Genomic DNA, 23527 nt, shown 5'->3' on the forward strand with positions numbered 1-23527 from the left:
CCAAAGGCAAGGGAAGCAAGGGCAAAAATGAACTATTGGGACTTCATCAAGATAAAAAGCTTTTGCACAGCAAAAGAAACAGTTATTAAAACCAAAAGGCAACTGGCAGAATGGGAGAAGATATTTGCAAATGACATATCAGATAAAGGGCTAGTATCCAAAATCTATAACGAAATTATCAAACTCAACACCCAAAGAACAAATGATCCAATCAAGAAATGGGCAGAAGACATGAACAGATACTTTTTCCAAAGAAGACATCCAAATGGCCAACAGACACATGAAAAAGTGCTCAACATCAGGGAAATCCAAATCAAAACCTCAATGAGATACCGCCTCACACCAGTCAGAATGGCTAAAATTAACAAGTCAGGAAATGATAGATGTTAGCGGGGATGCAGAGAAAGGGGAACCCTCCTACACTGTTGGTGGGAATGCAAGCTGGTGCAACCACTCTGGAAAACAGTATGGAGGTTCCTCAAAAAGTTGAAAATAGAGCTCCCATACGATCCAGCAATTGCACTACTGGGTATTTACTCCAAAGATACAAATGTAGGGATCCGAAGGGGTACATGCACCCTGATGTCTACAGCAGCAATGTCCACAATAGTGAAACTGTGGAAAGAGCCAAGATGTCCATCGATAGATGAATGGGTAAAGAAGATGTGGTATATATATACAATGGAATATTATGCAGCCATCAAAAAGAATGAGATCTTGCCATTTGCAATGATGTGGATAGAACTGGAGAGTGTTATGCTGAGCGAAATAAGTCAATCAGAGGAAGACATGTATCATATGACCTCACTGATATGAAGAATTCTTAATCTCAGCAAACAAACTGAGGGTTGCTGGAGTGGGGGGGTGGGAAGGATGGGGTGGCTGGGTGATAGACATTGGGGAGGGTATGTGCTATGGTGAGCACTGTGAATTGTGCAAGACTGTTGAATCACAGATCTGTACCTCTGAAACAAATAATGCAATATATGCTAAGGAAAAAAAAAAAGAAGATAGCAGGAGGGGAAGAATGAAGGGGGGGAAGTCGGAGGGGGAGATGAATCGTGAGAGATGATGGACTCTGAAAAAATAACTGAGGGTTCTAGAGGGGAGGGAGGCGGGGGGATGGGTTAGCCTGGTGATGGGTATTAAAGAGGGCATGTTCTGCATGGAGCACTGGGTGTTATGCACAAACAATGAATCATGGAACACTACATCAAAAACTAATGATGTAATGTATGGTGACTAACATAACAATAAAAAATTTTTAAAAAGGTGTGGTTCATATATACAATGGAATATTACTCAGCCATCAGAAAGATGAATACTCACCATTTGCATTGACATGGATGGAACTGGAGGGGATTATGCTAAGTGAAATAAGTGAAGCAGAGAAAGACAATTATCATATGGTTTCACTCATATGTAGAACATAAGGAATAATGTGGAGGACAACAAGGGTAGGGAGGGAAAAGTGAATGGGAAGAAATCAGAGAGGGAGACAAACCATGAAAGACTATGGACTCTGGGAAACACATAGGGTTTCAGAGGTGCAGAGAGGAGGGGGTTGGGGAGATGGGGTAGCTGGGTGATGAGTATTAAGGAGGGCATGTGCTGTGATGAGCACTGGGTGTTATACGCAACTAATGAATCATTGAACACTACATCAAAAACTAATGATGTACTCTATGGTGGCTAACTGAACATAATAAAAAAAAAAAGAGTAAGGTTAGAGCTGACATTGGAAACAAAATCCACTGACAGACTCTCATTCTAAATGCAAGCTATCATTAGAGGATCAAATGGAAAGGCTAGAAATGAAAAAGAAAAAAGTACCCTTGATAAAGAATGATTTTAACAGACATCTTAGTAAAATTAATATAGTCAAGGAAAGAATTAATGAACTTGAAGATAGGCTTTTAGAAATAACCAAAACTGAAATACAGGAAGGAAAAAAAAGGGGGGGGGGAGAAACAGAGAGAGAGAGCAAATCATCTAAGAGCTGTGGAACAATAAACAGTTGTCTAACAGATAGACAATTGGAATCCCAAGAGAAGAGAGAGAGGATGGAGAAGAAATATTTAAAGGACATAAGATAAAATTTTTCTAAATTAATGACAAACACCAGACCATATCCAAAGGGTTCAGGAAACTCCAAGTAGGATAAATAGCAGCACATATATACACACAAATACATCCCTAAGCATATACAATTCAAACGACTTAAAAAATGTAAAGATAATCTTAAAGGCAACCAGACAAAAAAGAAATACAGTTGACCTTTTAACAAAATGGGTTTGAACTGCACAGATCTATTTATATGCACAGTTTTTAAATAAAAATATTGGAAACATTTTTGGATATCTGTGACAATTTGAAACACACACACACACACACACACCATGTAGCATAGAAATACAAAAAATAAAAAAGAAAGAAGAAAGAAAGAAAGAAGAAAGAATGAAAGAAAGCAGAAGTTACTATTGTAAGACTACAGTATATAATACATACACAAAATATGTGTTAACTCTTTATGTTATTGTAAGGCTATTATTAGCTACTAATAATAGTTTTGGGGAAGTTAAAAGTTATACACAGATTTATGGAGGTTTGGAGCCCCTAATCCCCATGTTGACCAAGGGCCAACTGTATTACACACAGAAGCAAATAAATATTATATACAAATAAAATATAAAACGGGAAAAGATGGCAGGGGAGTAGGGGACCTTATTCCAACTTGTCCCCAGAATTGAGCTGGATATCTACCAGAACCCTCTGAGCACCCACAAAATCAGCCTGAAATGTAAGAAGATCTGGATCTCTATAAACAGAAGATCACAGGTGGTTGGTTTTGAGGTACAAAGCAGGGAGCTGTGATACCACGGGCAGATATCAGAGGATAAATGGCAGCGGGAGGGAGCCTGGCCATGGGAATCCTACACCACTGGTGAGTGAGAGCCTCCCTCACTGGGGATGGGGCACAGACTCGCAGACTGGTAGCGGCGGGGAAAGGACTTTAGGGCAGCCCCCAGGATGGAAACCAGAGCGGTGGGGCTGTGTGTGCGAACTAGGGGCAGCTGGTGGTTTTAGAAGCACAAAAGGCAGAGACATTCCCCGACCTGGAGGCGAGGACTGGGAGTGCTGCAGAGGGGCACACAACCCAGGATGCTGCAGTTTATAGCAGCACAGACAGAAATGGAGATAGTGAGGCCTGGAGAGCTCACTGAAGAACAGACTGCGATCTCTGCTCTGAGGCAGAGGGTTGGAAATGGTGTCTTCTGCTCTGACTCTCGGAAGAGACACAGAAAGCCACCAGGGAAAGCCGCCAGAGAACAAAAGCCCCAAAAAACTGATTCCCACGGAGCCCATCCTCCGCCACAGGAGGGCAGGGCAATTCTGCCCAAAAAGGGTTACCTGAGCAACAGTGTGGCAAGCCCCTCCCCCAGAAGACAGGCTAGGAAAATAATAGGCCAGCAACCCTAAAGTCCCTCAAAAACAGGTGCATCTTGCTTCGGTTGTGGTCAATAATTTGGACTCTATACATTCCCTCAACCAGCCCTCAACAGAATGACTAGGAGGAGGAACCCCCAAAATAGGAAAGACTCAGAGACTATGACATATGCCACAGTTTGACAAATGGATGCAGATGTAACCAAGATGTCGGAGATGGAATTCAGGCTAGCAATTTTGAAGAGAATAGCTAGAATGGAGAAATCAATTAATAGCAACATAGAGTCTCTAAGAGCAGAAATGAAAGCTGAATTGGCAGAACTTAAAAATACTATCAATGAGATCTTATCTAATCTAGATAATCAAACATCTAGGGTAAGCGAGGCAAAATAACGAATTAGTGATCTAAAAGACCAACTGATAGAAAAGAAGGAAAAAGAGGAGGCCAGGGAAAAAGAACTCAAAATCCATGAAAATAGAATCAGAGAAATAAGTGACACCTTGAAGCATTGCAATGTCAGAATTATTGGAATCCCGGAGGGAGTGGAGAGAGAGAGAGAATTAGAACATATATTTGAGCAAATCGTAGCTGAGAACTTCCCTAATCTGCAGAATGAAACAAACATTTGTGTCCTAGAGGCAAAGAGGACCCCTCCCAAGATCAAGGAAAACAGGTCAATGTCCCGGCATGTAATAGTAACACTCGCAAATCTTAGAGCCAAGGAAACCATCTTAAGGGCAGTTAGGGGGAAGAGATTCCTTACGTACAGAGGCAAGAACATCAGAATAACGTCAGACTTATCCACAGAGACCTGGCAAGCCAGAAAGGGTTGGCAAGACATATTCAGGGTACTAAACGAGAAGAACATGCAGCCAAGAATACTTTATCTGGCAAGGCTGTCATTTAGAATGGATGGAGAGATGCAGAGCTTCCAAGGGCAGCAGAAACTGAAAGAATATGTGACCACTAAGCCGGCCCTGCAAGAAATATTAAGGGGGATTCTATAAAAGGAGAAAGACCTCAATAGTGATATACAACAGAAATTTACAGAGACAATCTATAGAAAAAAGGTCTTCACAGGCAACGTGATGACAGTAAATTCATACCTTTCAATAATCACTCTCAATGTGAATGGCCTAAATGCTCCCATAAAAAGGCACAGGGTTGCAGATTGTATAAAAAGACAGAACCCAGGCATATGCTGCCTACAAGAGACTCATTTTGAACCTAAAGATACATCCAGACTGAAAGTGAAGGGATGGAGATCCATCTTCCATGCCAGCAGACCTCAAAAGAAAGCTGGGGTAGCAATTCTTATACCAGACAAATTAGATTTTAGACTAAAGACTAATTAGAGACAGAGAAGGACACTCTATCATTCTTAAAGTGTCTATCCAACAAGAAGATCTAACAATTGTAAATATCTATGCCCCCAACATGGGAGCAGCCATCTACATAAGCCAACAGTTAACCAAAATAAAGAGTCATATTGAAAACAATACGTTAATTGTAGGAGACCTCAATACTCCACTCAGCAACAGACTGATCATCTTAGCAGAAAATCAACAAGTAAACAAGAGCTTTGAATGACACACTGAACCAGATGGACCTCATAGATATATACAGAACATTCCACCCTAAAACAACAGAATACTCATTCTTCTTGAGTGCACATGGGACTTCCTCCAGAATAGACCACAGAGTGGGTGACAAATCAGGTCTCAACTGAACCAAAAGATTGAGATTATTTCCTGCATATTCTCAGACCATAATGCTTTGAAACTGGAACTCAATCACAAGAAAAAAATTGGGAGAAATTCAAACACTTGGAAGCTAAAAACCACTCTGCTCAAGAATGTTTGGGTCAACCAGGGAATCAGAAAGAACTTAAACAATCATGGAAATCAATGAGAACAAAAACACACTGGTCCAAAACCTATGGGATACTGCAAAGGTGGTCCTAAGGGGGAAATACATAACCATCCAAGCCTCACTCAAAAAAAAAGAAAAATCCCGAATTCACCAACTAATCTACACCTTAAAGAACTAGAGAAAAACAACAAACGATGCCTAAGCCATGCATTAGAAGAGAAATAAAGATTAGAGCAGAGATCAATGAATTAGAAACCAGAAACAGAGTAGATCAGATCAATGAAACTAGAAGCTGGTTCTTTGAAAGAATTCATAAGATCGATAAAGCACTGGCATGACTTATCCACAAGAAAAGAGGAAGGACCCAAATTAATAAAATTATGAATGAAAGGGGAGTGATCATGACTAACACCAAGGAAATAGAAACAATTATTAGAAATTATTATCAAAAACTATATGCCAATAAACTGAGCAATCTGGATAAAATGGATGTCTTCCTGGAAACCTAGAAACTGCCAAGACTGAAACAGGAAGAAATTGACAACCTGAATAGGCCAATAACCAGTTATGACATTGAAGCAGTGATCAAAACCTCCCAAAATCAAGAGTCCAGGGCCTGATGCATTCCCTGGGGAAGTCTACCAAACCTTCAAAGAAGATATAAAACCTATTCTTCTGAAGCTGTTTCAAAAAACAGAAACAGAAGGAAAGCTTCAGACTCATTTTATGAGGCCAGCATTACCATAATCCCCAAACCAGGCAAGGACCCCATCAAAAAGGAGAATTTCAGACTGATATCCCTGATGAATATGGATTCCAAAATCCTCAACAAAATCCTAGCTAATAGGATCCAACAATACATTAAAAGGATCATCCACCACGACCAGGTGGGATTTATCCCCAGGATGCAAGGGTGGTTCAACATTCACAAATCAATCAATATGATAGAACACATTAATAAGAGGAAGGAGAAGAACTGTATGGTCCTCTCAATTGATGCTGAAAAAGCCTTTGACAAAATACAGCATCCTTTCCTGATTAAAATTCTTCAGAGTATAGGGAGAGAGGGAACATTCCTCAAGTTCATAAAATCCATCTATGAAAAACCCACAGTCAATATCATCCTCAATGGGGAAATGATGAGAGCCTTTCCCTTAAGATCAGGAACACTTCAAGGATGCCCACTCTCGCCACTATTGTTCAACATAGTACTAGAGGTCCTAGCAACAGCAGTCAGGCCACAAAAAGAAATAAAATATATTCAAATTGGCAAAGAAGAAGTCAAACTCTCTCTTTTCGCAGATGACATGATACTTCATGTGGAAAACCCAAAAGACTCCACCCCAAATTACTAGAACTCATACAGCAATTCAGTAATGTGACAGGATACAAAATCAATGCACAGAAATCTGTTGCTTTCTTATACACTAACAACACAACAGTAGAAAGAGAAATTAGAGAAACGATTCCATTTACAATAGCACCAAAAACCATAAGATACCTCGGAATAAACCTAACCAAAGAGGTAAAGGATCTATACTCTAGGAACTATAGAACACTATGAAAGGAATTGAAGAAGACACAAAAAGATGGAAAAACATTCCATGCTCATGGATCAGAAGAATAAACATTATTAAAATGTCTATCCTACCCAGGGCAATCTATACCTTCAATGCCATTCCGATCAAAATTCCAATGACATTTTTCAAAGTGCTGGAACAAACAATCCTAAAATTTGTATGGAATCAGAAAAGACCCCGAATCGCCAAGGAAATGTTGAAGAAGAAAAGCAAAGCTGGGGGCATCATGTTGCCCGATTTCAAGCTATATTACAAAGCTGTGATCACCAAGACAGCATGGTCCTGGTACAAAAACAGACATATAGAGCAGTGGAACAGAATAGAGAGCCCAGATATGGACCCTCTACTCTATGGTCAAATAATCTTCGACAAAGCATTTTGCAATGGAGAAAGACAGTCTCTTCAATAAATGGTGCTGGGAAAATTGGACAGCCACATGCAGAAGAATGAAACTCGACCATTCTCTAACACGATACACAAAGATAAACTCAAAATGGATGAACGACCTCAATGTGAGACAGGAATCCATCCAAATCCTAGAGGAGAACATAGGCAGTAACCTCTCTGACATCGGCCACAGCAACTTCTTTCAAGATACATCTCCAAAAGCTAGTGAAACAAAAACAAAAATGAACTTTGGGACTTCATCAAGCTGAAAAGCTTCTGCCACAGCAAAGGAAACAGTCAACAAAACAAAGAGGCAAGCCACAGAATGGGAGAAGATATTTGCAAATGACACTACAGATAAAGGGCTGGTATCCAAGATCTATAAAGAACTTCTCAAACTCAACACCCAAAAATCAAATAATCAAGTCAAAAATGGGTAGAAGATATGAAAAGACACTTCTCTGAAGAAGACATACAAATGGCTACCAGACACATGAAAAAATGTTCATCATCATTAGCCATCAGGGAAATTCAAATCAAAACCACACTGAGATACCACCTTACACCAGTTAGAATGGCAAAAATGGACAGGGAAGAAACAACAAATGTTGGAGAGGTTGTGGAGAAAGGGGAACCCTCTTACACTGTTGGTGGGAATGCAAGTTGGTACAGCCACTTTGGAACACAGTGTGGAGGTTCCTCAAAAAATGAAAAGTAGAGCTACCCTATGACCCAGCAATTACACTCCTGGGTATTTACCCCAAAGACACAGATGTAGTGAAAAGAAGGGCCATATGCACCCCAGTGTTCATAGCAGCAATGTCCGCAATAGCCAAACTGTGGAGAGAGCCGAGATGCCCTTCAACAGATGAATGGATAAAGAAGATGTGGTCCATATATATAATGGAATATTACTCAGCCTTCAGAAAGGATGAATACCCAACTTTTACATCAACATGGATGGGACTGGAGGAGATTATGTTAAGTGAAATAAGTCAAGCAGAGAAAGTCACTTATCACATGGTTTCACTTGTTTGTGGAACATAAGGAATAGCATGGAAGACATTAGGGGAAGGAAGGGAAAAATGAAGGGGGGGAAATCAGAGTGAGAAATGAGCCATTAGAGACTATGGACTCTGAGAAACAAACAGGGTTTTAGAGGGGAGGGAGTTGGGGGGATGGATTAGTCCAGTGATGGGTATTAAGGAGGGCACATACTGCATGGAGCACTGGGTGTTATATGAAAACAATGGATCATGGATCACCACATCAAAAACTAATGATCTATTGTATGGTGACTAAGATAACATAATAAAATAAAAAAATAAAAAAATATAAAACAAAAATTGTAGGAATATATTGTCAGCAGATCTAATCTATTAGAATTTTTAAAGGAAGATCTTCAGGCAGAAGGAATGCTATACAGAAACTTTACTGTGCAAAATTTAATAAAAGGAACTGGAAATTTAAAATTAAAGGTAAAGTAAAAATCCCTTTTTGCTAATTGTAATTGCCCTAAGATGTAACTCTTTAATGCAAAAATAGTAGTAAGGAATTTTGTGTTTATCATATGTAAAGATAGCATGTATGAGAATACTGGTATTAAGAATGGGTTGAAGAGGGGTGAAGATTAGTAATACATTGTTTTAAAGTTCCTATATTACATAAGAAGTGTTATATTTTTATTTGCAGATAGAACTCTCAATAATGGTCAAGCTGTAGAACAATCATGGATAAAATTTTTGAAAGATTTATAAATAATTAATCAATAGGGAAATCAAATGAAATCACAAAAATGCTCAATTTACCTAAAACAAAAAAAGTGAGAAAAATAATGAACATATGGAACACATAGAAAATACCTAAAATAGTGCAATTTAATTCAAACACATCAATAATCACAATAAGTATGAATGGTCTAAGCACACAAACTAAAAGCTATAAATTGTCAAACTGAATACAATATGCTGTCTACAACAAATTTGCATTAAAGATAAAGACATAAGGGCGCCTGGGTGGCTCAGATGGTTAAGCGTCTGCCTTCAGCTCAGGTCATGATCCCAGGGTCCTGGGATCAAGTCCCGCACCGGGCTCCCTGTTAGGCGGGGAGCCTGCTTCTCCCTCTGCCTCTGCCTCTCTCTCTCTCTCTCTCTCTGACTCTCATGAATAAATAAATAAAACATTTAAAGATAAAGACATAAATAAATTAAAAACACAATGCTGGATAAAGATATCCCTTGCAAAACTAATAGAAACCTGGAGTATTTATATTAATATCAGATAAAGTAGACTTTAGAAGAAGAAATAATATTATCAAGGATACAAATGCACTTTACATTATGAAAAAGGTCAATTCTCCAAGTAGATAAAACAATCATAAAAGTGATTAGCTAACAGCAGAGCTTTATTTCTTTTTTTCTTTTTTCATGTTTGTATTTAAATTCCAGTTAGTTAACATACATTGTAATATTAGTTTCAGGTGTAGAATTTAGTGATTTATGATTTATATACAACACCCAGTGCTCATCACAAGTGCTCCCCTTAATATCCATCACCCATTTACCCCTCCTTCCCACCCACTTCCCTCCAGCAACCCTCAGTTTGTTCTCTATAGTTAAGAGTCTTTTTTCTGGTTTGCCTCTCTTTTTTCCCTCATGTTCATCTATTTTGTCTCTTAAATTCCACATATGAGTGAAATCATATGGTATTTGTATTTCTCTGACTGACTTATTTTGCTTAGCATTATACACTCTAGTGCCATCTACATATTGCAAATGACAAGATTTCATTCTTTTTTATGGCTCAGTAGTATTCCATTGTGTATATATACCACAACTTCTTTATCCAATAATCAGTCAATGGATATGTGGGCTCTTTCCATGATTTGGCTATTGTTGATAATCCCGCTGTAAACATCAGGGTGCATGTATCCCTTTGAATCCGAATTTTTGTATCCTTTGGGTAAATACCTATTAGTGCAATTGCTGGATCATAGGGTAATTCTATTTTTAACTTTTTGAGGAACTTCTATACTGTTTTCCAGAGTGCCTGAACCAGTTTGCATTCCCACCAACATCTGCATCTCCGTATCCTCACCAACATCTGTTGTTTCCTGTGTTGTTCAGCAGAGCTTTACAATATATGAGTCAGAAGCTGATGTAACTTAAAGAAAAAATAGATCCACAGAGTTAGAATGTTAAACACTTCTTCCTAAAACAAACTGATAGAAAAAAGAGGCAGAAAATCTGTAAGACTATACATGACTTGAACGATACTATCAACCAAGTTGTCCTTATTGGTATTCAGAGGGGACAGAGGAATAACAAATAATGAACTAAGTAACTTGAAAACTATGTTCTGTCTTGATACTGTAAAACTAAATTTGTGTCTCATCAAAGTAGGGGTTAGAAATTCTGAAACTACTTTACCTGTATCAAAAAACAAAAACAGAAACAAAACAAGCACATTACACTAGGATTTAACAAATGAGTAAGCATATTGGAGATAATGTAACCCAAGGTTCTCACTGTCATGAAAGAAAGTTACAAAGGAAAGGTTAAAATAAACTCAGTTGAGTTGGATTTAAAATGGACAAATTGTGGTGATAGTTTTGTAATGTATATAAATGTCAAATCACTTGGTTGTACACCTGAAACTAATACAATATTTATGTCAAATTTTACTTCAATAAAAAAAATAATAAAAACAAACTCATGGTATACTAAAAAATGTACATATCAGGAAAAACTAATATTTTAAAATAGAGAAGTGAATGTTGATATGTATAGATACTTGCCTTAGATACATTCTAGTTCTGTCTGCTGAGAGGGCCTAAAACTTGTGGACACCCCAGTAACAATAAGTACACATAGCACCCAGATTATAGCTTCTAAATACCATTCTTCAATAAAAGTACCCAGTGCTCCTTGGAGAACTACTTAATCACAAGTCTAGGAAAAGGAAAATACAAGATAAATATGGGATATCTTATGGTGCCAGAAAGTAAGGAAGTGCTAGGAAAAAAAAAAAAAAAAGGTTTGTTGGGGGGATGATAGAGGCATATCAGAAAGACACAGGAGCCAACTTGAAGAGCTCTCAAGGACTGAAACAGGATCACTTTGCCCAAAAAATATAAATAAGGTTGCTGATAGATTATAACCCAAAGCATGAAGTAAATATTCATGAGTTTACACTGATATAAATAAATGACTAAATAAATAAGTGGAGAAAGTGTGAAAACTCTTTTCTTTAAAAGACTTTATTTATTTATTTGACAGAGAGAGTGAGAGAGAGCACAAGCAGGGGGAGCAGGAGAGGGAGAAACAGGCTCCCCGCTGAGCAGGGAGCCTGATGCAGGGCCTGATCCCAGGACCCTGGGATCATGACCTGAGCCAAAGGCAGACACTTGACCAACTGAGCCACCCAGGTGCCCCTGAAAACTCTTACAGAATAATCTAATTAATCAATGTAGTATAAATGGGGAAAATAGAAAATCACCATGAGAATGCTAAGTAATAATTGCTAAAAGCAAGATCCACCAATAAATGCTAAAATTAGTGGGCAGAAATTTAGGTAAAAAAATCTTTTGTCTTAGCCTCAAAGTATCTATCACAAAATATTTATTAATTACAAATTGGAAAATAGAAACTTTAGTGGAGAAAATTGGGTGACACCACCTTAACCAAAATTAATGTGACCAGTAATAAAACATATACTCTTTATACTGAAAAGGGAACCTATGTGGTATTTTTCACCATAACAACCTCAACTAATCAACCAAAAGCATCAGCGAAACTCAAATGAAGGGACATTCTACAAAATAATTGATGAGTATTCAAAATGTCAAGGTAATGAAAGAGAATGGAAAACTGGGAAACCATCATAGATTGAAAAAAAGTAAGGGGACATAGAAAATGTAATGAGAGATCCTGGATTTGATCTTGTAACAGGAAAAAAAAATGGTGAAGTCTGAATACTCTGCCATTTAGTAGTAGTATGGTAGTAATTTCTTAGTTTTGGTAATGTTACTATAGCTATATAAGATTCTAATATTAAGGGAAGTTGGATAAAGGGTACACAGAAACGTTTTATATTATCTTTGCAACTTTTCTATAAATCTAAAGTTATTTAAATATAAAAAGTTAAGAATAATAAAATAAAATGAAATGGTTATAGTTCACTATTCTGAAGGGCAGCCACAGGAACATATAGTGTCTTGGATTTTGAGGTCAATTTTCAAACTTGAAACTTGTGTTATAAGTTTAAATATTTGGAGAATAAGAATGGAAATATCTTTGGGAGAAAAAAAACAGAATAAAATAAAACAAATAGCTTATCTGTATAGTGTTTTATAGTCTCAAACAGCAACTCTTTGTTCTTGATTTTAATTATCCTGCACAAAACCTGTTAATAATAAGTATCATTTCTTATTATACAAAGAAGAAAACTAAGATTAAGAGAAAGTTCATTCATGCAAATCACATAGCTAATTAGTCACAGAATCATGAATTTAAAACAAATATTCTATCTTGAAATTTTGTGCATGCATGTTTTATATATGTATGTATGTATTTATTTATTATTGTTTTATTTTTTTAAGATTTATTTATTTAGCTGACAGAGAGAGAAGGGGGAGTGGCAGGCAGAGGGTGAGGGATAAGCAGGCTACCCACAGAGCAGGGATTCTGATGTGGGACTCAATCCCAGGACCCCAGGACCCTGACCTGAGCTGAAGGCAGAAGCTTAACCAACTGAGCTACCCAGGTGCCCCTTCTGCATGTTTTATTAACCAAACCTAATATGAATTTACCCTACATTATTGCTAAAATATACACCATGCATTTAGAAGTTCTTGGCTAATGTCTTCTAATACAGTACTGGTTTTCCTAATATGTTCACAAGTTTAAGGACATCACTTTCCTCTAACTAAAGAAATAAAGTTGACAAAAACAAACTCTTAAATTATGAGCCTCTGAAATCACTTTTTAAGAAATAACTTTATTTTGCTTTAATTTTAATAATGTTTACAGTAAGTGTTTGATATATATTCATAATATTTGTCTTTAAGATACACACACACACATATGGTAGTGTCAGGGAATAGATCTGTTTATATTTATTCCATAGTGTGTTGCTAATTTAAAATGTGTCTCATTAAACTTGTAAAAAAAAAAAAAAAAAAGACGAGAGGTGAATGAACATGCTGAAATTAAAGACCCCTAGGCTATAAAATAACTTCAACAGTTGAGCTGTTAAAAATAATGTGGGCAGCAAGAGTGTCAAAAGTATCTATCACTTACTACAATGTATGAAATGCAAAATAAAGTGTACATGTTAGATATGGCAGGTAATGTTAAAGAGTAGTTCCTAACTCAGACTATAAAGAGGGATTTGAGTCCCTTGGCTTGTGGCCAATTTCTTTCAGCTTAATATCATATCTACACATGTTGTACTTTTGATTAACCTGGTAGAGTTCTTGATTATACAGTTGGGTCAAGAATGTCATTATTAATAGAAACATCATCGTTTTCAATTATTTACTCTTAAGTGTTAAAGTTGGTAATGATTGGATTGTGTTATTTTTAAGTCATTGCACTTCCAAGAATGAATTAATATATCTCTATCCCTGATTTACCCTTGGGTAAATTGTGCAATAGGTGAATTTTGCCTTTGGTACACTTGCATAATTTTTATGCATTCTGGAGTTGCTCTTTTTCCATTATTTTTATGCTTTCCAGCTCTCTCAATTTCTTTGCTTTAGCAAATTCCCCAACAATAGTGTCCTACTAAGAGTACATACGCCCAGTGTGATTCATGCTCCAAAATTTCATGTCCATTCTTTACAGCTGTCATTCAAAATCCTTATTTTTTAGCTTGGAAGAACTAAGCTAGGTTCTTGTCTGTAAATAATCTATTATGACTCACAATTAAATAAATTATTGTCCCTAGTCATCCTACAAATAGAGGATACTTGCTAACACAAAAGCATTCTTGGGTACAGTGATGGAAAAAATGAACAAAACAGTGGAAAGATCTACAATCCAAACAGATTTAAAAGTGAGGTGCTGAAAAGGTAGGAATCAATCCTCCAGATCAGAAAAAAATGAACCTGCAAATATCAGTCTACAGAAATAAACAGCAAAATCCAAGGTACTTTGAGCATCACCGATGGATAAGTAGACCAAAATGAAGAAAGAAAGAAACAAAACAAAGCAAAACAAAACAAAAACAGTGGCAGTTATTGCAAGTATGAAATATACTAAAGTATTATTTCATTTATTTATTTATATATTTTTGCATAAAATATATATTGAGTCCCTACTATGTAACGATTTTGTGCAAGATGCCAAGGGTAATAAGGTAAGTGAAACTGGGCACAGTTTATGTTTTCATGAAATTGGCTTGTTGGGGGAGACAGACATTGGTCAAATAATCATTTCTATGATGCAAACATTTATTGGTCAGGAAAGAACAAAGAAAGGAGATCTTACTACTTTAGGGAGTTAAGAAAAGTCTTTTCTGAGGGAGTGATGTGTAAGCTGAGATCATAAAGATTAAAGAAAAAGATGAAAGAATGTGGATGCTGAAGGAAATTGCATGTTGAAAAGCCTAGTGATGAGAGAAAGCTTGGCTAATAGAAAAGAAAGTAGGCTAGTATGGATAAAAAAAGATGTGATACATAAACACAATGGAATATTATTCAGCCATAAAAAAGAAGGAAATCTTGCCATTTGCAATGACATGAATGAAGCTATAGAGTATACTACTAAGTCAGTCAGAGGAAGACAAATATCATGATTTTACTCATATGTGGAATATAAGATACAAAACAAACGAGCAAAGGGAAAAAGAGAAACCAAGAAACAGACTCTATAGAAAACAAAGTGATGGTTACCAGAAGGGATGTGGGGGAGTGAAATAGGTAATGGGGATTAAGGAGTGAACTTGTCCAGATGAGCACTGGGTAATGTATGGAATTGTTGAATCACTATATTGTACACCTGAACCTAATATAAAATTGCCTATTAACTATACTGTAATTAAAATAATGATAATAATAATAACAACATTAAAAAAAATAGAAAGCAGGCTAGTATGGCTGCAGCAAGGACACAAAAGAGATACACAGAAATGAAGCCTAATTGGAGTTATATCACACAGGAATTTATAGGTTGTTAAGTTCTCTTTTTTTCTTAAGAGCAACAAGAAGTCATTGAAAGGATGTAAACAGGTGGATGGAATGATGAAAAGTGTAGTATTCAAAGGGATAGATGAAGTAGAATGCACAGAGTGCCATAGGGAGCAGAAAGTAGTGATAGATTCAAGACATATTTCAGCAATAACAAGAATTGTGCTCTAAATCTGTGTGATTTTGCTGTCCTTGCTGCAGCCATGCTATCCTACATTTTTTCAAGTGGTTGAGGAACAGTGAGGTGACTACAATAATTCCTAAGTTTCTGTGTAGCACAAAAGGATGAAGGCCTTCTTTCCATTAGGTATCCTCAACTGTACTGGATCTTCTCTACTCACACAATCTGAGGAGAAATGGGACTTCTGGCAGTTTCTGTCCTTCATAGGTTTATTACTGTAAAGCCATTTCATAAAGGTCTATTAGGAAACTAACCACACAACCAACCATAGAAAATTATACTGAATAATATAGTCCTTAATTTAAACATATGAAATAGGGGTGCTGGGTAGCTCAGTTGGTTAAGTGTCTGCCTTTAGCTCAGGTCATGATCCCAGGGTCCTGGGATTGAGCCCCATGTTAGGCTCCCTGCTTTGTCTACTTCTCCCTCTACCCTTCCCCCTGTTCGTGGTATCTCTCTCTCATGCTCTCTCTCAAATAAATAAAATCTTTAAAAAAAACTGCATAAACATATGAAATAAAAAACTACTAGAATTTTCATGAAAACCAACAACATTAAATAGAAGGACAAATATTATATGCAGAAAAATTGCCCCTGGAAAAATAAAGAAAAAATCCAAGGAACCAAAAATACTTTTAAAGGTATAAATAATACATTTTTTCAATTCTTAAAAGTGTTTAAGATGTTTCATCAAATCAATTAAAAAATATTTACAAATTGGTTAAAAGTGTCTATTGGTCAGCTTGGGCTGCCATAACAAAATGCCATAGATTGAATGGCTTAAAAAAATGGAAATTTATTTTCTTGCAGTTCTGGAGTTCTGGAAGTTTAAGACTAAGGCACCAGCATGGTCAGATTCTTGTGAGAATTCTCTTCCTATCTTGCAAATAACTGCCTTCTTGCTGTGTTCTCACAGGGTGGAGACAGAAAGGAAAGGTGAGTTCTTTGGTGTCTCTTGTTATAAGGACACTAATCCTATTGTATCAGAGCCCCACTCTTACCTACCTAATTTAACATGAATTATCTCCTTGTAGGTAATTCAGATACAGTCACATGGGAGTTAAGGCTTTATCGAATGAATTTGGTGGGGACAAATCTTATCCATAAAAAGGTGTATACTTATTTTAGAAACATAAAGCAAAAAACAAGTGTGTATATCAGAATCTAAGAGATTCAAAAAGATATTGTATGCATAAAAAATATCAGGATGCTTTGAAAAAGGAGGGATAAAAATAAAAATTTATTTAAAATTAAAAATGTACTAGTTTCAGGTGTACAACATGAAGATTCAATATCTCTACACAGTATACTATGCTTGCCACAACTGTAGCTACCTTACCATTGTCATCATGTAATACTATTACCATATCATGGGCTATCCCTAATCTGTACCTTTTATTCCAATGATTTATTCATTCCATAATGGAAGCCTATATCTTCCACTACCCTTTACCCATTTTGCCCATCACCCAATCCCCTCCCCTTTGGCAACTATCATTTTGTTTTTGTATTTATAGGTCTAATTCTGCTTTTTGTTGTTTTTTTCATTTTTTTTTTAGATTGCAAATATAAGTGAAATCCTATGGCATTTGTCTTTCTCTATTTCCCATAGAATAGTACTTTCTAGATATATCCATGTTGTCTCAAATGGCAAGATCTCATCCTTTTTATGGCTGTGTAATATTCTACTGGACATATATACCACATTTTCTTTATTCATTTGTCTATCTACAGACACTTAGGTTGTTTGCATATCTTGGCTATTGTAAATAATGTTGCAATAAACCTTTGGGTGCATATATCTTTTTTTTAAATTTTATTTTATTATGTTATGTTAGTCACCATACATTACATCATTAGATTTTGATGTAGTGTTCCATGATTCATTGTTGCGTGTAACACCTAGTGCTCCATTCAATACATGCCCTCCTTAATACCCATCACTGGGCTAACCCATCCCCCCTCCCCTCTAAAACCCACAGTTTGTTTCTCAGACTCCATGGTCTCTCATGGTTCATTTCCCCCTCTGATTTTCCCTCTTTCATTTTTCCCATCTTACTATCTTTTTTTTAAAACATATAATCTATTATTTGTTTCAGAGGTACAGGTCTGTGATTCATTAGTCTTACACAGTTCACAGCACTCACCATAGCACATACCCTTTCCAATGTCCATCACCCAGACATCTCATCCCTCCCACCCCCACCATTCCAGCAATCCTCAGTTTGATTCCTGAGATTAAGAATTCCTCATATCAGTGAGATCATATGATACTTGTCTTTCTCTGATTAACTTATTTCAATTAGCATAATACCCTCTAGTTCTATCCACATCCTTGCAAATGGCAAGACTTCGTTTTTTTTGATGGCTGCATAATATTCGTGTGTGTGTGTGTGTGTGTGTGTGTGTGTGTGTGTGACATCTTCTTTATCCATTCATCTGTTGATGGACATCTTAGCTCTTTCCATAGTTTGGTTATTGTGGACATTACTGCTATAAACATTGGGGTGCATGTGCTCCTTCGGATCACTACATTTGTATCTTTGAGGTAAATACCCAGTAGTGCAATTGCTGGGTCATAGGGTAGCTCTATTTTCAACTTTTAGAGGAACCTACATACTGTTTTCCAGAGTGGCTCCACCAGCTTGCATTCCCACCAACAGTGTAGGAGGGTTCCCCTTTCTCCGCATCCTCACCAATATCTGTCATTTCCGGACTTGTTAATTTTAGCCATTCTGACTGGTGTGAGGTGGTATCTCATTGAGGTTTTGATTTGGATTTCCCTGATGCTGAGTGATATTGAACACTTTTTCATGTGTCTGTTGGCCATTTGGATGTCTTCTTTGGAGAAATGTCTGTTCATGTCTTCTGCCCATTTCTTGATTGGTTTATTTGCTCTTTGGGTGTTGAGTTTGATACATTCTTTATAGATTTTGTATACTAGCCCTTAATCTGATATGTCATTTGCAAATATCTTCTCCCATTCTGTCGGTTGTCTTTTGCTTTTTTTGACTGTTTCTCTTGTTGTGCAAAAGCTTTTTATCTTGGTGAAGTGCCAATAGTTCATTTTGCCCTTGCTTCCCTTGCATCTGGCAATGTTTTTAGGAAAAAGTTGCTGCAGCTGAGATCGAAGAGGTTGCTGCCTGTGTTCTCCTCTAAGATTTTGATGGATTCCTGTCTCACATTTAGGTCTTTCATCAATTTTGAGTCTATTTTTGTGTGTGGTGTAAGGAGATGGTCCAGTTTCATTCTTCTGCATGTGGCTTTCCAATTTTCCCATCACCATTTGTTGAAGAGACTGTCTTTTTTCCATTGGTTATTCTTTCCTGCTTTGTCGAAGATTAGTTGACCATAGAGTTAAGGGTCCATTTCTGGGCTCTCTATTCTGTTCCATTGATCTATGTGTCTGTTTTTGTGCCAGTACCATACTGTCTTGATGATTACAGCTTTGTAATGGAGCTTGAAGTCCAGAATTGTGATGCCACCAGCTTTGATTTTCTTTTTCAACATTCCTCTGGCTATTTGGGGTCTTTTCTGGTTCTATACAAATTTTAGGATTATTTGTTCCATTTCTTTGAAAAAAGTGGATGGTATTTTGATAGGGATTGCATTAAATGTGTAGATTGTTCTAGGTAGCATTGACATCTTCACAATATTTGTTCTTCCAATCCATGAGCATGGAACGTTTTTCCATTTCTTCTTGTCTTCCTCAATTTCTCTCATGAGTATTTTATAGTTTTCTGAGTACAGATTCTTTGCCTCTTTGGTTAGATTTATTCCTAGGTATCTTATGGTTTTGGGTGCAATTTTAAATGGGATCAACTCCTTAATTTTTCTTTCTTCTGTCTTGCTGGTGTATAGAAATGCAACTGATTTCTGTGCAATGATTTTGTATCTTGCCACCTTACTGGATTCCTGTGTGAGTTCTAGCAGTTTTGCAGTGGAGTCTTTTGGGTTTTCCACATAAATTATCATATCATCTTCAAAGAGTGAGAGTTTGACTTCTTTGCCAATTCAGATGCCTTTTATTTCTTTTTGTTGTCTGATTGCTGTGCCTAGGATTTCTAGGACTATGTTGAATAGCAGTGGTGATAGTGGACATCCCTGCCGTGTTCCTGACCTTAGGGGAAAAGCTCTCAGTTTTTCCCCATTGAGAATTATATTTGCTGTGGGTTTTTCATAGATTGCTTTTACGATATTGAGGTATGTACCCTCTATCCGAACACTCTGAAGAGTTTTAATAAAGAAAGGATGCTCGGGCACCTGGTGGCTCAACTGGTTAAGCAACTACCTTTGGCTCAGGTCATGATCCCGGAGTCCTGGGATCAAGTCCCACATCGGGCTCCCAGCTCAGCGGAGAGCCTGCTTCTCCCTCTGACCCTCTCCCCTCTCATGCTGTTTCTCTCTCTCTCTCTCTCAAATAAATAAATAAACAAAATCTTTAAAAAAAATTTTAAAAGAAAGCATGCTGTACTTTGTCAAATGCTTTTTCTGCATCAATTGAGAGGATCATATGGTTCTTGTTCTTTCGTTTATTAATGTATTGTATCACATTGATTGATTTGCGGATGTTGAATCAACCTTGCAGCCAGGAATAAATCCCACCGGGTCATGGTGAATAATCCTTTTAATGTAGTGCTGGATCCTATTGGCTAGTATTTTGGTGAGAATTTTTGCATCCATGTTCATCAAGGATATTGGCCTGTAATTCTCCTTTTTGATGGGGTCTTTGTCTGGTTTTGGGATCAAGGTAATGCTGGCCTCATAAAACAAGTTTGGACGTTTTCCTTCCACTTCTATTTTTTGGAACAGTTTCAGAAGAATAAGTATTAATTCTTCTTTAAATGTTTGGTAGAATTCCCCTGGGAAGCCATCTGGCCCTGGGCTTTTGTTTGTTGGGAGATTTTTGATGACTGCTTCAATTTCCTTAGTGGTTATGGGTCTGTTAGGTTTTCTATTTCTTCCTGGTTCAGTTTTGATAGTTGATACATCTCTAGGAATGCATCCATTTCTTGCAGATTTTCTAATTTGCTGCCATAGAGTTGCTCATAATATGTTCTTAGAAATGTTTGTATTTCTTTGATGTTGGTTGTGATCTCTATTTTCATTCATGATTTTATTTATTTGAGTAGTTTTTTTCTTTTTGATAAGTCTGGCCAGGGTTTTGTCAATCTGTTTTTTATCTTTTTTTTATTATTATTTTTATTATGTTATGTTAATCGCCATACATTACATCATGTATTCATTGTTTGTGTATAACACCCAGGGCTCAATGCAGAATGTGCCCTCTTTTTTTTTTAAGATTTTATTTATTTATTTGACAGAGAAAGACACAGCAAGAAAGGGAACACAAGCAGGGGAGTGGGAGAGAGAGAAGCAGGCTTCCCATGGAGCAAGGAGCCCGATGTGGGGTTCGATCTCAGGACCCTGAGATCATGACCTGAGCCGAAGGCAGACAATTAATGACTGAGCCACCTGGGCACCCCAAGAACGTGCCCTCTTTAATACCCATCACCAGGCTAACCCATCCCCTGCCCTGCTCCCCTCTCGAACCTTCAGTTTGTTTTTCAGAGTCCATAGTCTCTCATGATTCATCTCCCCTTCCGATTTCCCCCCCTTCATTCTTCTGCCTCCTCCTATCTTCTTCTTCTTTTTTAAACATATAATGTATTATTTGTTTCAGAGGTACAGGTCTGTGATTCAACAGTCTTACAAAATTCACAGCGCTCACCATAACACATAACCTCCCCAATGTCTGTGATTCAACAGTCTTACACAATTCACAATGCTCACCATAGTCTTATTAATTCTTTCAAAGAACCAGCTCCTAGTTTCATTGATCTGTTCTACTGTTCTTTTGGTTTCTATTTCATTGATTTCTGCTCTGATCTTTATTATTTCTCTTCTCTTGCTGGGTTTAGGCTTTATTTGCTCTTTTTTCTCCAGCTGCTTTAAGTGTAGGGTTAGGTTATGTATTTGAGACCTTTCTTGTTTCTTGAGAAAGGTTTGTATTGCTATATACTTTCCTCTTAGGACTGCCTTTGCTGCATCCCAAAGATTTTGAACAGTTGTGTTTTCATTTTCATTTGTTTCCATGAATGTTTTTAATTCTTCTTTAATTTCCTGGTTGACCCATTGATTCTTTAGTAGGATGCTCTTTAGCCTCCATGTATTTGAGTTCTTTCCAAGTTTCCTCTTGTGATTGAGTTCTAGTTTCAAAGCATTTTGGTCCAAAAATATGCAGGGAATGATCCCCATCTTTTGGTACTGGTTGAGACCTGATTTGTGACCTAGGATGTGATCTATTCTGGAGAATGTTCCATGGGCACTAGGGAAGAATATGTATTCTGTTGCTTTGGGATGGAATGTTCTGAATATATCTGTGAAGTCCATTTGGTCCATTGTGTCCTTTAAAGCCTTTATTTCCTTTTTGATCTTTTGCTTAGATGATCTGTCCATTTCAGTGAGAGGAGTGTAAAGTCCCCTACTATTATTGTATCATTGTCAATGTATTTCTTTGATTTTGTCATTAATTAGCTGCTCCCATGTTAGGGTCATAGATATGTACAATTGTTAGATCTTCTTGTTGGATAGACCCTTTAAGTACATATAGTGTCCTTCCTCATCTCTTATTATAAACTTTGGTTTAGAATCTAATTTGTCTGATATAAGGATTGCCACCCCATCTTTCTTTTGATGCCCATTAGCATGGTTAATTGTTTTCTATTCCCTCACTTTCAATCTGGAGGTGCCTTTGGTCTAAAATGAGTCTCTTGAAGTCAGCGTATCAATGGGTCTTGTTTTTTTATGCAATCTGATACCCTGTGTCTTTTGATTGGGGCATTTAGCTCATTGCATTCAGGTTAACTATTGAAAAATAAGAATTTAGTGCCACTATATTGCCTGTAAGGTGACTGTCACTGTATATTGTCTCTATTCCTTTCTGGTCTATGTTAATTTTAGGCTCTCTCTTTGCTTAGAGGATCCCTTTCAATATTTCTTGTAGGGCTGGTTTGGTGTTCACAATTTCTTTTAGTTTTTGTTTGTCCTGGAAGCCTTTTATCTCTCCTTCTATTTTCAGTGACAGCCTAGCTGGATATAGTATTCTTGGCTGCATATTTTTCTCGCTTAGTGCTCTGAATATATCATGCCAGTCCTTTCTGGCCTGCCAGTTCTCTGTGGATAGGTCTGTTGTCAATCTAATATTTCTACCATTGTAGGTTACAGACCTCTTGCCCTGAGCTGCTTTCAGGATTTTCTTTTTGTCTCTGAGAGTTGTAAGTTTTATTATTAGATGTTGGGATGTTGACCTATTTCTATTGAATTTGAGAGGGGTTTCTGTGACTCCTGGATTTTGATGCCTGTTTCCTTCCCCAAATTAAGGAAGTTCTCTGCTATAATTTGCTCCAATATACCTTCTGCCCCTCTCTTTCTTCTTCTTCTGGGATCCCAATTATTCTAATATTGTTTCATCTTATGGTATCACTTATCCCTCGAATTCTGCCCTCGTGATCCAGTAGTTGTTTATCTCTTTTTCTCTCAGCTTCCTTGTTCTCCATCATTTGGTCTTCTATATCACTAATTCTCTATTCTGCCTTATTTATCCTAGCAGTTAGAGCCTCCATTTTTGTTTGCACCTCATTAATAGCCTTTTTATTTCGACTTGGTTAGATTTTAGTTCTTTTATTTCTCCAGAAAGGGATTCTCTAGTATCTTCCATGCTTTTTTCAAGCCCAGCTAGTGTCTTTATAATTGTCATTCTGAACTCTAGTTCTGACATCTTACTAATGTCCATATTGATTAGGTCCCTGGCAGTTGGTACTGCCTCTTGTCCTTTTTTTTTTTTTTTTTTTTTTTTTGTGGGTTTTTTT

The sequence above is a fragment of the Phoca vitulina genome, unplaced genomic scaffold, assembly GCF_004348235.1.
Source record: "Phoca vitulina isolate PV1807 unplaced genomic scaffold, GSC_HSeal_1.0 scaffold57, whole genome shotgun sequence".
In the NCBI taxonomy this organism is placed as follows: Eukaryota; Metazoa; Chordata; class Mammalia; order Carnivora; family Phocidae; genus Phoca; species Phoca vitulina.